This window comes from Oryza glaberrima, chromosome 10, assembly GCF_000147395.1.
Source record: "Oryza glaberrima chromosome 10, OglaRS2, whole genome shotgun sequence".
Taxonomy (NCBI): domain Eukaryota; kingdom Viridiplantae; phylum Streptophyta; class Magnoliopsida; order Poales; family Poaceae; genus Oryza; species Oryza glaberrima.
Window position 1 is genome coordinate 17,447,383 of NC_068335.1, and position 10,088 is coordinate 17,457,470.

Sequence of the window (10,088 nt, forward strand, 5' to 3'; positions counted from 1 at the left end):
AATAATATGATATTAAAGATATATGATAATGCATATATATGTGCCTTAAGATATATGATAAACGTGACAGATCAAAGGCACTTAGGTTGAGTATTGCATATAAGTATTTATCATGGGTATTTTAGTTGTTAATGGGCCATTACAGGATTTGGGCCATACACATAAGTTTGACATCTAGCAGTCCTTTACTCCTTTATCGTGACTGAATAGGAAACATAATAGTAAATTAGCAATACTGGTTTCTTATGTTAATTATATTTGCTTTTTTTATACGCTTTCATGTTCACAAATCAATATTCATGTCATTGGTCAGCTCTTTAAATTAATGGAGCCTTGAAGCAAATAAAACATGTTTGATCTAAAGCAAAAGAATTACAGAAATCAATAGTGCTACACATGACTAAATATCCAACACATGACTAAATATCCAACGTCAGGAAATTGGTGTGTGATGTGTCTCCTTATATAAAAAGACATGGAAAACAAATATAAAGGGACATTACTATTCATCTAACCGTGCCAAACAAATACAAAGTAGTTCAACAGGAGGTAGAGCACATTTGTATAGGTCCCAGAAATCAACTGAATCACAAGCAATATTGAATAGGCATCATAACAACAAAGTTTCATCAAATTTGGTTGCATTTCACAAGCAGTACTTAATGGACCTGCACGACATTGTTTACTGAATTTTCTTGTGTAATTCACAAGAAATGTTATTTTATTGTAAGGCCAAAACACAGTAGCGACAATACTAAATCATGGTTCCTTCTCGGTTGCTTCATCGGAGACGTCGTCATTGCAGATCTTCATTGTTATCTCGATGGGAGAAGACCAGCGAGGATTATACCCTTCTCCCACCTTCCTTTTCTCACCGCGTCCTTCTTCTACCTTCTTGGACTTGTAGTCTTCCATGGAACTCTCAACATGCCGGCAGCCATCACGTATGTACTGAAACATCATCATGATGGCATTCGCGTGGCCCATGTAATAATTCCCCTTGTTTGGTGTTTGCCCTGACGAAGGCTGCACCTTCGCATCATCCTTGAAGTTCATTGACTCCTTAGGTGTGGCTTGATGTGGTGAAAAATCCACATCATCCACATCATACATGGATGTCATGCCTTACTACAATACAGAAGTAGGAGATCAATAGGTGCAAACTAATGTATATAGTAATTTTCAACACAAAAGAGATAGATTGGAGAACGATACCAAGATGATGAGTTGAAGTTGAGCAGTCGTATGCAGCCGGCTAAGGAGGATCAGTAATTTTTTTTTATCACACTCCTTCACCCACATATATATATAGGATAAGGAGGATAATGTTACCATTGTTGTTATCATGATATTTATGGTTTATGGAAAGACATAACAATATTGCCTTGTATGTCTTGTGAGTTGACATGTATGGGCATGTAATACATGGAAATATTGCCATAATAGCAGCTGACAGAGATTTGGATATGATCTGCTAACCTTTACTCTGATCTGCTGCAGGATAGCGTAATTGACAGAGATTTGGATATGATTTGCCAATAATATCCCAAGCTTGCTGCTACGACTGCCGCTCACAACCATCAACTTGAAATTCCAAACTCCTAAAAACCAAAATCTATAGAGTTCATTTTTCGATTGCCAGGTCTCTGAAATTTTAATCTCTACTCCTGTCAGTCGGTACCAGTAACACCAAGTTGAAATCATGATTATCTGCAACAAGGCCGGAAAACAACCAAAGTTTTGTATTGATGCTTCAGTAATTTTTCTGCTCTATATGAAAAAATAAATATGGTTCAGACTATTTATCATTTTTTCACCAGTACATGACATAGCGGATACACAATCTTATAGTGGCCTTCCATGTGGGGTCTACGTAGAGATAGTAGGAGTGTGTGTGTGCGCGCGCGCGTTATTTGATCGTAAAGATAATACATGATCACAGACCCAAGATCCACAAACCAAAGAGATAATACATGATCACAATTTAGTAAAGCAGTCCCTTTTAACAGCATCGTTTTAGAGTAACTTTGATACCTTGAATAACTGGAGTGAAGTAGTCACCAGCAGAGCAGGAGTCCTCAAATATTAGATCCTTCAATCAGATTTTTTCTGATTCATGCAACACTGTAAACGTAGGATACAGGGAAAATTTAATAAATGATCTGTGAAAGAAGATAAGTGCCGAATGGTTAAGAGATCAAATTTCACCCGGATGGAAAAATATATTACTTTTATTGATATGGCATGAAAAGAAAATAAGAAGCCGTCTATGGAGAGCAGCCACGCTATCAATCACCAACAAAAAAAAGATCTATAAAAAATAAATTAGTGTACTGCATTGCACACAGTAAGTTGCCATTTTATCATAGGCGACGTATTTTTCACTTTGTTCAGAAAAAATAGGAACTACATGAACAATCTATTTAAATCCATGGTTGTGGAAGTGCGGCAGGTTAGGCTCATAAAAAGTGGTTAACTCAAATACCAACACTCTTTAGTTATTTGCCCTAGAGAAAGAAAAATAGGTTCATCTATCTTCTGTAGAATATAGCCATTTATATGAACTGAACGACATAAGAATTTAGAGTCAATTGCAAGAAAAACAAATGGTACTGCATATACCATCAACTTCTTAGATCCCAGATCGATTAGGATGACCAGGCTTGAACAGGGAAGCATATATGTGAAATCAAAATGTTGATCTGTCAATGTACTTGTTCACAATGTGATGTGCATGTCACACTGTGAAATCAAAATCATTAATGCATGACTACACTGTGGTGTGCATGTGAAATTGAGCAAAATTGCAGTATTACATTTGGAACAGGGTTAAGCTTTTACAAGAAAAAGATTGGTCAATCCCTCGAAGAAAATATGGTTGGCACAGTAATCAGGGCATTTTTTTTTCTTGATTTGCAAACCGGATGCAGGCAATTTTAAACATCAGATTCTACAACAGTGCGAAGATTGACCCACGGAGTATATATTTGCACTATTTGTAAGGGGTAATCATTATGAAAGAAATTACCTATACCAAACAGAAATTTAGTAGAATCAGCCAAAAATTTCCTTGATTGTGCAGCAAACAATAGCAGTTGACATGGTGTCCTGTCAGCCTGAATTTTTCTTCGACAACCTGAATTTTTGTCCTATAGATTAAATCATTTGAAATGAAAGGTTAAGTCAGTTTGCTAGATAGAAGCAATCACATAGAAAAATTGACACAAAAGAATTATCTGAGGCGGGCCATTTCTTCCCCACAATTTTACAGTGAAAGATTGACGATAAATGTTAACAAGATGTGAAGTATCTCATCCAATGACAGCAATGAAACCCAAAAAAAAAAAAATCGTACCACACGAATGAGATTAACATGTGAAATTTAGTTGAAATGCAAAACAGGCTTTGGATTAGAGTTTTGCATCACAGATATCCATGCACAGTGAACAATGTTTAATAATGAACAATGGGGATTAAGTCAACAAAGGGGATTTCTAAAGCCATTATGCATCTCTATGAATAAACGATACCCTGCCCCGTATGCCTCCTCATGTACAGGAACGGGATCGAGAAGCACTGTTACCTTGTTCGCAGGCAGGATGACGGTTTGCAGGGTTGAGGAGCCCTGGATCAGTGGCGGCGCGAGGGACTCGAAGCCGGTTCGCCTTCGAGGTCGGGACGGTGATGGAGCGACACAGCGACGGCGCCGACGGGGCTGCGGGCTGCGGCGACGTGGAGCGTCGTTGGAGGGCAGGCCCGACCTCGCCTCCTCCAGCCGTCACGCGGAATCTGCCATCGATGGAGGGCAGGCCCAACATCGCCTCCTCCAGCCGTCGCGCGGAATCACGCCCCTATGGCAGAAACAGACGGTGATGCGGCTGCGGCGGCGTGGATCGGGGCTGGAGGGCAGGCCCGACCTCGCCTCCTCCAGCCGTCACGCGGAGTCCGCCATCGATGGAGGGCAGGCCCGACCTCGCCTCCTCCAGCCGTCGCGCGGAATCACGCCCCCATGGCGGAAACAGACGGTGATGCGGCTGCGGCGGCGTGGATCGGGGCTGGAGCGGCGACGTTGAAGTCCAGGGGCGTGGTGGAAGGGCGAGACAGTGCGGCACGGCGCGGTGCGACGGTCGACGGGGGCTGGCGGTGGCAGTGACGACGGTTAGGGTTGGGAATCGCGGGGGTGAGGAGATGCGAGTGGCGGCGGCGCGAGACTGACCTACGGGGAGACGCTGGCAAGGGCGAGCCGGTGGCGTGACGGCGGCGATGGGGATCGGTTGAGGCAAGCCGGCGGCGGGGATCGGTGGCGACGAGGAGCAGATCTGCACGGAAGGTCTCGGCAGCGACCAGGCGGGGAAGGCATCGGCGGCGACGTGAATCGGTGGCGGCGAGACGACGGATGCGACGACGGCAGAGTGGCGGTAGTCGAGGGCGGCGGCGACGGCGGTGGCGCGGGGATCGGTGGCGGCGAGACGACGGATGCGACGATGGCGGAGTGGCAGCGGCAACGGCGGTGGCGCGGGGATCGGTGGCGGAGAGACGACGGATGCGACGACGGCGGAGCGGCGGCAGTCGAAGGTGGCGGCGACGGCGGTGGTGCCGCGTGAGAGGAGAGATTAGGGCGTAGGTCGTGGTTGGGGAGGGGCGGTAGCGCGAGAGCGATAGAGAGAGGGCGGAGAGGAGCGCGCAATCAAGGGAGGTGGGAGGTGGGAGCGATCTCAATCGTTGAGATTTCAGAGAGGCAATCTGGACCATTGAGTGATGAGTGAGGAATGAAAGAATGAGTGATGAGTGATGAGTGAAAGTATTTGTTGAATTATAGGGTAGGGTAAAATAAATAATAAATATAATATAATATATATAGATAGATAAATAGATAAATGGTATGTATCATAGTAGCCAGTTTGAGCAACACATTATATCAAGGTGATCCTATTGCCCTGAGAACACTTCCGGTCTCTACATAGCTAAGATGCAAAAACCAACACACACCAAAAGAAAGAGATTACAAGGAGTATTAAAGACCATCAATTTTGAGACTAGATCATCATTCATGTTCCCGGGTAAAATACTCCTAGACCACTTTGAGTTTGTTTCATGATTCTACCCTGCTACACCTTCAAAGAATAACCAACCAATAGGCCGGTTTGGAATGCATTGGGAGTAGGGACGGGGAATGAAGGATCATCCCCACCCCCACGAAAACCGATGGCGACATGTCTCCTCCCATTTAATTCCCCATGGTGAACCAATTCTAACCATCCCCGCCCCCTAATGGGTGAATTCACCGCGGGGAAACGGTGAATGGGGCACCACTGCCATCTCTAGGACTATCATAGAACAAAAAAAAACTCAAATTCCGCATATATTTGTGTGTGTGTGGGGGGGGGGTGTTGTTGGGGGGGAGAAGGGAGAAGCGAGGAGAGGAGAGAGATAAGGGAGAGAGAAGGCTCCACATGTCAGTAGATCCCACACATATTTTTTGTGAACGACAAATGGGGTCCTGAAACATCTAGGCCCCCGGTGTTAATTTTGGTAATTAATGACAAGCACTAATTGTGGACTAACCGTTGTCTTTGAGCTATACATTTTAAGTTAGGTCCACGTCATATGTGCGCATGGATGATTATCGATGGATTAAAATTGACGGCGCAACGCAAAGGGAAAGAAGACGGTAAAACTAGCGCTTTAATTTAGAATTGATCGAGGTGTAGGGCGATCAAATTTGCTAGTTTAATTTTAGTTTCGCCGTACTATTAAGAGGGGTAATGACCTAGCAAAGAGATGATTTTAATTGCCACATTAGGTCATTGCATTTTCATTTGTGCTCTCTTTTTCATTACACACACATTCACTTGCAAATTCACTGGGTTCGGCCTGACCAGGGGCGGTCAGACCGGCCACATAGTGGCGGTCTGACCGGCGTGCCCTGGCCGGTCAGACCGGCTACATAGTGGCGGTCTGACCGGCGGCACTTTCATGGTCAGACCGGCCCCTTGGAGGCCGAGATGATGCTGCTCGGGATGGCCGATATAGAGCCGACGGAGCCGTAGTCGGTCAGACCGAGCCGATGGCGGTCTGACCGAGCCGAGGCCGGTCTGACCGGCCACCCCATGTCGGTCTGACCGGCCAGGCCGATGGGGCCCTCTGACAGGGCTACAACGGCTAGTTTTCTAGCCGTTGCAGAGTAGCACGGTCTGACCGGCCACATACCTCCTGTCAGACCGGCAGAGCACAGAGTTGGGGGATTTCGCCCCTAACGGCTAGTTTTGGTGGGTGGGAGTATAAATACTCCCCCACCAGCAGCAAGGGGGCTCTCTTGGCACCCAATTCAATTGCATACACTCCTTGCACCTCTCTCACACTCACTTGAGCTTTGTGTTCATCCATCTAGTGTGTTAGAGGGTTGTTTAGCCAAGAGTCAAGTGCATTTGCTTCCATTGTAGAGCTAGTGTGGCACTTGATCATCTCCAGACCGGGTCATTGCTTATTACTCTTGTAGGTTGCCGCCTCCTAGACGACTTGTGGAGGAGTTGCCCGGTGACCTCTCCGAGAAGATTGTGGAGGAGGCCCAGCGCCGGTTTGTGAGTGGTTTGGAGTTCACCACCTTCGGAGTGAAGGAAGAACTACCCCGAGTGATCGAGGCTTGGGTAATCCTCTCCGTGGGCCGGCTCCCGCCTTGCCCACCCCTTGACGAAGGGGACGTGCGGTGGCTTCGTGGTTGAGCGGTGGAGTTGGGCTCGCCTCAACGGGGAGTAGGAAACCGGCGAGTTTCCGAACCTCAGTGAAAAATCTCTTGTCTCATTGTCTCATTTGATTGTCGCATTTACATTTGTGCAATTTACTTTCCTAGAGATATAATTGAGCCACTATCACCCTAGGTTTGCAAAACATAACTTAGTTGCTTAGTTAGAGTTCACCCTCACCAAGCCTAGCAACTTAGGTTAGATTTGATTAGGTGTTATTTATTCTTTAAATCGCCTATTCACCCCCCTCTAGTCGACATCTCGATCCTACAGTCCCACACACATTTTTTAATTTTAATGCCACCTAAGCGCCACGTCAACGCCAAGTGGAACGAAGACTAGGTCAATACAACCACGTAGGTGTCACGTCAGCGAAACCGCCCTCCAAAACCACCGAGGAAGCCAAATTGCACCAGTTTTAATAGTTTAGGGGGTCGAGATATCAGGTGCTGTGGTTCAGGGATGCAAATCAGATTCGGTCACTAGTTAAGGGAGTCAAAGTAAACTTATTAAGTTATTCCCCACGTACGACGTCCTTCGCCCAAAGGCCCATCCTTATTCCCTACGGGCTACTGCACCTATCATGGAATAAGTCCACTTTGACTCCCTTAAAAGTGACTCGAATCTAATTCATGACCCTGAACCACAAAACCAGAGATCTTGACTCCCTCAACTGTTAAAACCAGTGCAACTTGACTCCTTTAGCGATTTTGAAGAGCGGTTTTGCTGACGTGGCATCTACGTGGCAGTGTTGCCTGGTATACTGTTGACGTGGCGCTTAGGTGGCATCAGAAATAAAAACATATATGTGGGACCCATTCGTCATTCGCGCAAAAAAAAAGTGGGGCCCACTGTGGGTCTATCTCTTCTTCCTCCTCCATCATCTTCTGCACGATGCAGTAGAGGTTATTCATGAGGAAGATGTTCTGCAGCCCGGTGTGGTCGTAGAGCCTGGATTTCTCATCCAGCTTGCGGAGGAGGTGAGTGAGGAGCTCCCGCATGCACCGCCCTGACGATGAGGCGCCGCCGCCGTCGTGGTGGTCATCGTTGGTGTTGTTGTTGTCGGCGAGGACCATGTCGAGCGTGGTGCGGCACTCAGCGAGGAGCCGAGGAGGCCACAGTAGTTGAGCACGTAGCGTGTCATGGGGTGGATCTTGCCTCCATGGACTGGTCGCCGCGACGACTCGTCGTGGATGACGTTGACGAACTGGTCGATCGTCATCGTGTGGCGGATGGTGTTGCCCAGCTGCGCCACGACGCCGGTGACCTCGGAGGAGAATAAGTCGCGGACGTCTCCGGTGAAGAGGGATTCGATGTCTGGCTCGACGGCGGTGAGTGCCTCGTACATGCCGAGCATGCGGTAGAGCTTCTCCGTCGCCGGGGTGGACATGGCGACGGCGTCCGCGAAGCCGATGAGCTGCAGGAGGCATCTCCTGGCGACATCGGCGAACCACTCGTGGCCGAGCTCCTCGTCGGAGGCTAACAGCTCGTCGCAGAGGTGACGCTCGCCAACGAGGAGGGTCTTGACCACGGCTCTGACGCGCGTCGCTCCACCGCCGCATACTCTGGTCGAGCACCCAACCCCCCCCCCCCCCACACACACACACACTCCATCCTGAGCACCCTCCTCGATGGCGACGGCCGGTGCGCCACGGACTCCGCGAGGGCGAAGGAGCCTACGGTGCCGGGGGAGGGGAGCCAGAGCTCGAGGGAGCCGTCGGCGCTCGCAGCCTCGAGGCAACGCTATGTTGGCCTCCCCTCCCACCAGCGCCGCCGCCGCTGCCGCCACCGCTCGTCTTCGTGGTCATGGCGGCGTCCGGTGCACCGTCGCCGTGACGCGGTTCGTCGTTGGTGCACGTCGCGGTGTTCTCCGACGGCTGCGATGAGGGCGGCCCGGCGGAGCTCGGCGACCACCGTGGCGGCGAGTCGTCCGGTCGCCGAGCAAATGGCTGTGTCGGCGAGGTGGCTGTCGCGGAGGTCGAGGCCGACGATGTGAAGCGAGAGAAAAAAGCGCCGCCTGCGGCGGTGTCGGCGAGGTGGCCACCGTACCCGGTGCCGTGAGGTGTGGCGGCGGCGGCGCCATCGTTACAAATCCGCATCTGCATCGGTTGCTGTTAGACAGCATGGGAAAAAGAGAGGAGAGAGAAAAAAAATGTTACGCTGACGTGTGGGTCCCACATGCTGAGTCAACTAGTTTGACTAGGTCAAGGCGCCACATCAACAAAACCGCTCTCTAAAACCGCTGAGGGAATCAAATTGCACCAGTTTTAACAATTGAGGAGGTCAGGATATCTGGTTTTGTGGTTTAAGGACCCGATTAGGGAGTCAAAGTGGACTTATTCCCACCTATCATGCACGCGGCATCTGTTCGGCCGGCCCAACCGTCTCGCCGCCCGTCTCCGGCGGCCGCACGTTGGCATTTATCGCGCGCGGTGGCGCTGGCCGGTGCGCCCATCTCGTACGGTGCGACGTGCGTGCGGCCCAGCTTTAGGTGCACCAGAAAAAGGGGCGACCCCATCGGTCGGGTCGGGTTGGTTGGCGCCTCACCTCGCCGCGCCAACCACCGCGACGCGTTCCATCAAAAAGCCGCAGGCGCGCACAGCCCACGCGCGACTTTGCAAAGCCCACGACGGGGAGCGGGAGCGCGAGGGCGAGGGAGATGGGCTCGACGAACAGCCCGGTGGTGGTGGTGGTGCCGGACCCCGTGGTGGTGGGGGTGGGGCTCCACCACCCGCACCCGGCCGCCGCGCTGATCTCCCGCCGCGTCGCCATGGCGCGGGACTACGCTGCCGCCGCCGCCGTCCTCCGCCCGCCGTGGCTCCTCGACCTCCTCCCCTTCCTCATCGTCCTCCTCATCGCCGCCCACGTCCTCGCCCTCGTACGCACGCGCCTCTCCCTACCCCTCCTGCCGTGGATTCGGCCTAAAAATCCCTCTCTCCTTCTCCCCCGCAGGGCTACTGGATCTACAGGCTCGCCACCGACGGCTCAAGGCAGCCCGCGCGGAGCAAGAAGCACTAGCCGCCCCCGCCCCAGGATGTAAGCTCCTCCAATTCCTCCTCTTCCCCTTTTTTCCCCAATTCTCTCATCCAAATTTACCCTTGTACGGTCACGTTGCGAATGATAGCCAGTTGCAAGAACTGTTACTAACTAGGAGTAGTCTGGATGTGCGAGGACAGTCTGAATATGTCTAGTTGAAATCTCGCTGAATTTGTGGGCTATCAATATCATGAAGGTGCACGAATTGCAAAAAAATGTACAACTGCTACTAATAATTTACCCGTGCACTGTGGCGCTGTGACTCTGTGAGGAGATAGACTGATAGACAGTCCTCGAGAGAACAGGTTG

The 10,088-nt window shown here is 50.0% G+C and overlaps 1 long non-coding RNA gene and 1 pseudogene across 2 annotated transcripts; both read right to left on the bottom strand.

Moving 5' to 3' along the window:
- Positions 1-476: 476 nt before the first annotated feature.
- Positions 477-3,790, bottom strand: LOC127753317 (uncharacterized). Of its 2 annotated transcripts, XR_008012537.1 has the most exons (6): positions 3,584-3,790; positions 3,029-3,149; positions 2,035-2,124; positions 1,480-1,710; positions 1,216-1,290; positions 477-1,128 (listed from the first exon to the last, which is right to left on the bottom strand). It is a non-coding gene; the product is annotated as an uncharacterized LOC127753317 (long non-coding RNA). The 2 variants fall into 2 exon arrangements; XR_008012536.1 differs by having other exon boundaries at positions 1,216-1,710.
- Positions 3,791-7,305: 3,515 nt separating this feature from the next.
- Positions 7,306-8,091, bottom strand: LOC127785920 (exocyst complex component EXO70E2-like; annotated as a pseudogene).
- Between the last annotated feature and the right edge of the window lie 1,997 nt (positions 8,092-10,088).